General features: G+C 40.4%; 1 non-coding gene across 1 annotated transcript; it reads left to right on the forward strand.

The window, feature by feature from the left end:
- The first annotated feature begins 7116 nt into the window (after positions 1-7116).
- TRNAM-CAU (transfer RNA methionine (anticodon CAU)) lies at positions 7117-7189 on the forward strand. The gene has a single exon. It is a non-coding gene; the product is annotated as a tRNA-Met (tRNA).
- Positions 7190-7802: the final 613 nt, after the last annotated feature.

Consider the following 7802-nt stretch of genomic DNA (forward strand, 5'->3'; position numbering starts at 1 on the left):
ATTTAATAACTCTCCTCTCCTATTTTTAACTGACAAATCCATTTGTTCTCTAGGCTTTCTTAACTTGTTAATCTCACTCCAAAACTTTTTCTTATTTTCAACAAAATTTGTTGATAACATCTCACCCACTCTCTCATTTGCTCTCTTTTTACATTGCTTCACCACTCTCTTAACCTCTCTCTTTTTCTCCATATACTCTTCCCTCCTTGCATCACTTCTACTTTGTAAAAACTTCTCATATGCTAACTTTTTCTCCCTTACTACTCTCTTTACATCATCATTCCACCAATCGCTCCTCTTCCCTCCCGCACCCACTTTCTTGTAACCACAAACTTCTGCTGAACACTCTAACACTACATTTTTAAACCTACCCCATACCTCTTCGACCCCAATGCCTATGCTCTCATTTGCCCATCTATCCTCCAATAGCTCTTTATATCTTACCCTAACTGCCTCCTCTTTTAGTTTATAAACCTTCACCTCTCTCTTCCCTGATATTTCTATTCTCCTTGTATCCCATCTACCTTTTACTCTCAGTGTAGCTACAACTAGAAATTGATCTAATATATCTGTGGCCCCTCTATAAACATGTACATCCTGAAGTCTACTCAACCGTCTTTTATCTACCAATACATAATCCAACAAACTACTGTCATTTCGCCCTACATCATATCTTGTATACTTATTTATCCTCTTTTTCTTAAAATATGTATTACCTATAACTAAACCCCTTTCTATACAAAGTTCAATCAAAGGGCTCCCATTATCATTTACACCGGGCACCCCAAACTTACCTACCACACCCTCTCTAAAAGTTTCTCCTACTTTAGCATTCAGGTCCCCTACCACAATTACTCTCTCACTTGGTTCAAAGGCTCCTATACATTCACTTAACATCTCCGAAAATCTCTCTCTCTCCTCTGCATTCCTCTCTTCTCCAGGTGCATACACGCTTATTATGACCCACTTCTCGCATCCAACCTTTACTTTAATCCACATAATTCTTGAATTTACACATTCATATTCTCTTTTCTCCTTCCATAACTGATTATTCAACATTACTGCTACCCCTTCCTTTGCTCTAACTCTCTCAGATACTCCAGATTTAATCCCATTTATTTCCCCCCACTGAAACTCCCCTACCCCCTTCAGCTTTGTTTCGCTTAGGGCCAGGACATCCAACTTCTTTTCATTCATAACATCAGCAATCATCTGTTTCTTGTCATCCGCACTACATCCACGCACATTTAAGCATCCCAGTTTTATAAAGTTTTTCTTCTTCTCTTTTTTTAGTAAAAGTCTACAGGAGAAGGGGTTACTAGCCCATTGCTCCCGGCATTTTAGTCGCCTCATACGACACGCATGGCCTACGGAGGAAAGATTCTTTTCCACTTCCCCATGGACAATAGAAGAAATAAAGAAGAACAAGAGCTATTTAGAAAAAGGAGAAAAACCTAGATGTATGTATATATATATATATGCATGTGCGTGTCTGTGAAGTGAGACCTAAGTGTAAGTAGGAGTAGCAAGATATCCCTGTTATCTAGCGTGTTTATGAGACAGAAAAAGAAAACAGCAATCCTACCATCATGCAAAACAGTTACAGGTTTCTGTTTCACAGTCATCTGGCAGGACGGTAGTACTTCCCTGGGTGGTTGCTGTCTACCAACCTACTAACTTAAGAAAGACCTGTCAGTTTGCGTGTAAGTCCCACTTTTCGTATGCTCCTAAACTTTACCAGTTATAACATCACTCAAAGCTATTAATGAGATATTAGACAAAGGCGGTGAAAAGTTTTGAAGCGAGAGCGGAAACGGTGACCCAACAAGTGCTCTAAAAAGAGTCAGGTAATCACAGTTTAAGTCCCCTGTAACAGTCGCTAATATGACACACTAACTCTTTCTAATGGACTTCTTAAATACATAACTGTTTGTCATATGTAACTTTGTACACCGAGTTCTAGAGCCACTCGCCGTATACCTACCACTAGAGAAACTAATCATGTCATTTTTATTCTCTAATAAAAATGTCTTTTTTATTTATCAGTCAACTTGTTTAACTTTGCATCGCGCTTTATCCATTTTAGTTATTTAATCTATATTGGTCTCCTCTCTCGTTATGAAAAAACAGCCTTAGAGACAGAAGCGCGCTCGCACACACACACACACACACACACACACACACACACACACACACACACACACACACACACACACACACACACACACACACACACACACACACACACACACATACACACACACACAAAAGCACACACACACACACAAAAGCACACACACACACACACACACACACACACACACACACACACACACACACACACACACACACACACACACACACACACACACATGCACGGATTGATGGTGTTATGGCCAGAGCATCGCGAACGTTGCGTGGCTTCCCACGGGGCTGGACAAGGTGAAGCGGATCGAGTCTCGGCCAGCCGCAGTGTGTGTGTGTGTGTGTGTGTGTGTGTGTGTGTGTGTGTGTGTGTGTGTATGTGTACTCACCTAGTTGTACTCACCTAGTTGAGGTTGCGGGGGTCGAGTCCGAGCTCCTGGCCCCCGCCTCTTCACTGATCGCTACTAGGTCACTCTCCCTGAGCCGTGAGCTTTATCATACCTCTGCTTAAAGCTATGTATGGATCCTGCCTCCACTACATCGCTTCCCAAACTATTCCACTTACTGACTACTCTGTGGCTGAAGAAATACTTCCTAACATCCCTGTGATTCATCTGTGTCTTCAGCTTCCAACTGTGTCCCCTTGTTACTGTGTCCAATCTCTGGAACATCCTGTCTTTGTCCACCTTGTCAATTCCTCTCAGTATTTTGTATGTCGTTATCATGTCCCCCCTATCTTTCCTGTCCTCCAGTGTCGTCAGGTTGATTTCCCTTAACCTCTCCTCGTAGGACATACCTCTTAGCTCTGGGACTAGTCTTGTTGCAAACCTTTTCACTTTCTCTAGTTTCTTCACGTGCTTGGCTAGGTGTGGGTTCCAAACTGGTGCCGCATACTCCAATATGGGCCTAACGTACACGGTGTACAGGGTCCTGAATGATTCCTTATTAAGATGTCGGAATGCTGTTCTGAGGTTTGCTAGGCGCCCATATGCTGCAGCAGTTATTTGGTTGATGTGCGCTTCAGGAGATGTGCCTGGTGTTATACTCACCCCAAGATCTTTTTCCTTGAGTGAGGTTTGTAGTCTCTGACCCCCTAGACTGTACTCCGTCTGCGGCCTTCTTTGCCCTTCCCCAATCTTCATGACTTTGCACTTGGTGGGATTGAACTCCAGGAGCCAATTGCTGGACCAGGTCTGCAACCTGTCCAGATCCCTTTGTAGTTCTGCCTGGTCTTCGATCGAGTGAATTCTTCTCATCAACTTCACGTCATCTGCAAACAGGGACACCTCAGAGTCTATTCCTTCCGTCATGTCGTTCACAAATACCAGAAACAGCACTGGTCCTAGGACTGACCCCTGCGGGACCCCGCTGGTCACAGGTGCCCACTCTGACACCTCGCCACGTACCATGACTCGCTGCTGTCTTCCTGACAAGCATTCCCTGATCCATTGTAGTGCCTTCCCTGTTATCCCTGCTTGGTCCTCCAGTTTTTGCACCAATCTCTTGTGTGGAACTGTGTCAAACGCCTTCTCGCAGTCCAAGAAAATGCAATCCACCCACCCCTCTCTCTCTTGTCTTACTGCTGTCACCATGTCATAGAACTCCAGTAGGTTTGTGGCACAGGATTTCCCGTCCCTGGAACCATGTTGGCTGCTGTTGATGAGATCATTCCTTTCTAGGTGTTCCACCACTCTTCTCCTGATAATCTTCTCCATGATTTTGCATACTATACATGTCAGTGACACTGGTCTGTAGTGTGTGTGTATGTGTGTGTATGTATGTGTGTGTGTGTGTGTGTGTGTGTGTGTGTGTGTGTGTGTGTGTGTGTGTGTGTGTGTGTGTGTGTGTGTGTAGTCTTGAAGCCTTTTTATCCACTTCTTCAAGGCAATTGGTCCCACAGTTTACACCAGAGGTGGACCCCCATCTATATATATAAGAAGAGCAGAGTATATGGAGAGTTAAAGAAAGGTAAAGATAGTGGTGAGAGAGTGCAAAAGGAGAGCAGATGATAGAGTGGGAAAGGCACTTTCAAGAAATTTTAATGAAAATAAGAAAAAAATTTGGAGTGAGTTAAACAAGTTAAGAAAGCCTAGAGAACGAATGAATTTGCCAGTTAAAAACAGAGTAGGGGAGTTAGTAGATGGGGAGATAGAGGTTTTGGGTAGATGGCGAGAATATTTTGAGGAACTTTTAAATGTCGACGAAGAAATGGAGGCGGTAATTTCACACACTGGCCAGAGAGGTATACCATCGTTTAGGAGTGAAGAAGAGCAGGATGTGAGTATCGGGGAGGTGCGTGAGACATTATGTAGAATGAAAGGGGGTAAAGCAGCTGGAACTGGCGGGATCATGATAGAAATGTTAAAAGCAGGGGGGATATAGTGTTGGAGTGGTTGGTATTTTTGTTTAATAAATGTATGAAAGAGGGGAAGGCACCTAGGGATTGGCAGAGAGCATGCATAGTCTCTGGAAGGGAGACAAAAGGTACTGTAAAAACTATAGAGGAATAAGTTTACTGAGTATACCGGGAAAAGTGTACGGTAGGGTTATTACTGAAAGAATTAGAGGTAAGACAGAATGTAGGATAGAGGATGAGCAAGGAGGTTTTAGAGTGGGTAGGGGATGTGTAGATCAAGTGTTTACATTGAAACATATATGTGAACAGTATTTAGATAAAGGTAGGGAAGTTTTTATTGCATTTATGGATTTAGAAAAGGCAAATGATAGAGTGGATAGGGGAGCAATGTAGCAAATCTTGCAAGAGTATGGAATAGGTGGTAAGTTACTAAATGCTGTAAAGAGTTTTTATGAGGATAGTGAGGCTCAGGTTAGGGTGTGTAGAAGAGTGAGAGACTATTTCCCGGTAAAGGTAGGTCTTTGACAGGGATGTGTAATGTCACCATGGTTGTTTAATATATTTATAGATGGGGTTGTAAAACAAGTAAATGCTAGGGTGTTCGGGAGAGGGGTGGGATTAAATTATGGGGAATCAAATACAAAATGGGAATTGACAGTTACTTTTTGCAGATGATACTGTGCTTATGGGAGATTCTAAAGAAAAATTCCAAAGGTTAGTGGATGTGTTTGGGAGTGTGTGTAAAGGCAGAAAGTTGAAAGTAAACATAGAAAAGAGTAAGGTGATGAGGGTATCAAATGATTTAGATAAAGAAAAATGGATATCAAATTGGGGAGGAGGAATATGGAAGAAGTGAATGTTTTCAGATATTTGGGAGTTGTGTCGGCGGATGGATTTATGAAAGATAAGGTTAATCATAGAATTGATGAGGGAAAAAAGGCGAGTGGTGCGTTGTGGTACATGTGGAGACAAAAAGCGTTAACTATGGAGGCAAAGAAGGGAATGTATGAAAGTATAGTAGTATCAGCACTCTTATATGGGTGTGAAGCTTGGGTTGTAAATGCTGCAGCGAGGAGGCGGTTGGAGGCAGTGGAGATGTCCTGTCTAAGGGCAATGTGTGGGGTAAATATTATGCAGAAAATTTGGAGTGTGGGAATTAGAAGATGTTGAGTTAAAAGTATTAGAGGGCTGAAGAGGGTTTGTTGAGGTGGTTTGGTCATTTAGAGAGAATGGATAAAAGTAGAATGAGATGGAGAGCGTATAAATCTGTAGGGAAAGGAAGGCGGGGTAAGGGTCGTCCTCGAATAGGTTGGAAGGAGGGGGTAAAGGAGGTTTTGTGGGCGAGGGGCTTGGACTTCCAGCAAGCGTGCGTGATCGTGTTCAACATGAGTGAATGGAGACGAATGGTATTTGGGACCTGACAAGCTGTTGGAGTGTGAGCAGGATATTTAGTGAAGGGATTCAGGGAAACCGGTTATTTTTATATAGCCGGACTTGAGCCCTGGAAATGGGAAGTACAATGCCTGCACTTTAAAGGAGAGGTTCGGGATATTAGCAGTTTGGAGGGATATGTTGTGTATCTTTATAGATATATGCTTCTAAACTGTTGTGTTCTGAGCACTTCTGCAAAAACAGTGATTATGTGCGAGTGGGGTGAAAGTGTTGAATGATGAAAGTATTTTCTTTTGGAGATTTTCTTTTTGGGTCACCCTGCCTCGGTGGGAAACGGCCGACTTGTTAATATATATATATATATATATATATATATATATATATATATATATATATATATATATATATATATATATATTAATAAAATCACGAAGCAATTTATTTTGAATCTTTAACAGAACTACGGCTAGCCAGTAATCGATCCTGAGCCACATGTCCAACATGTGACAACAGGACAAAGTATGCATCCCTCTATCTACTTGACCATCAATTTTTAAAGACCTAGTGCGAGAACATACGTGGTCGTGGAGCCACAGAGACTAATTTCAACCTCATCATCTTTGGGGTACTAGCCTTCACGAGCTGTATAAATATTAATGAAATAACTAAACAAGTGATTTTGAATCATTAACAGAACTGTGGCTAGCCAGGATTTGATACTGTGTCACAATGCCCAGCCCTGTGAGAACAGGATGATGTACGCATCCCTCTAGCCTCATTTCTGATACATACATACATACACCAGAGAGAGTGGGATTCGAATCTATGGCAGGGGAATCCTAAAACTCTTGGGCCAATGGGCCAGCTGGCTCTAGTAGGATTCTTCCAACTAGGTATATTTCTATACGCTAACACCAAAGTATGATAATTAACTTAGAGAACTTTTCTGTTACTTAGACTAACCTGGTGTTCTTGTCAATTTGATTTTCTTCCATTTTTTCACTTTCTAAAAATCAACAAAAAGTTATTTTGTATTTTCTAGTAATAATAACACATAACAGTGAACGTTCCCCACCAACCCTGGGAGATTCATTTAAGAAAACGTTAGCCAACATTTCCTCCCTAGCTGTCTTTCCAATAAATTAAATATTTAGTAAGTAGTTAGCGAGAAAACGAGTCCGTAATATAAAAATGCTATTTGTTTTCTCAGACACTATGTCACAGCCTCGATAGCGCAGTAGGTAGCGCGTGAGTCTCATAATCTCAAGGTCGTGAGTTCGATCCTCACTCGAGGCAGTTGTTTTGTAATCTAATATATATATATATATATATATATATATATATATATATATATATATATATATATATATATATATATATATATATATATATATATATATATATATAAATATATATATATATATATATATATATATATATATATATATGTGTGTGTGTGTGTGTGTGTGTGTGTGTGTGTGTGTGTGTGTGTGTGTGTGTATACCTACGTGCATTTATACTTCCAATGTCAGGCATTGAAATCGAGTCAAGTGAGTGAAGGCAAGTTTTGTAGCTACTAGACTTGATATCTTCAAAATATTTTCGTTAAAATTCAGCAGGAAAATTATACAATTTATGATACATTTATTAGCATTTAAAAATTAAAAATATAAAAACATTTAAATGAAATATTGCTATTTCTTAACATTCTTGTGAGCTGTGGTAATAATAATTTTAAAAAATCAGTAAGTCCTGAGCCACTGACTCACATATAAGATTTTCTTCATTTATATTTTTTTCTTATTATAAACAAAATTTTACTCCCGTTTTAGCTGCTAAAGTTTCACAAAAAAAAAAAACTATCAAAAATTATTGTTCATAAAACTATAATTCCTAACATCTCTCACAG

This window comes from Cherax quadricarinatus, chromosome 1 (assembly GCF_038502225.1).
Source record: "Cherax quadricarinatus isolate ZL_2023a chromosome 1, ASM3850222v1, whole genome shotgun sequence".
Classification (NCBI taxonomy): Eukaryota; Metazoa; Arthropoda; class Malacostraca; order Decapoda; family Parastacidae; genus Cherax; species Cherax quadricarinatus.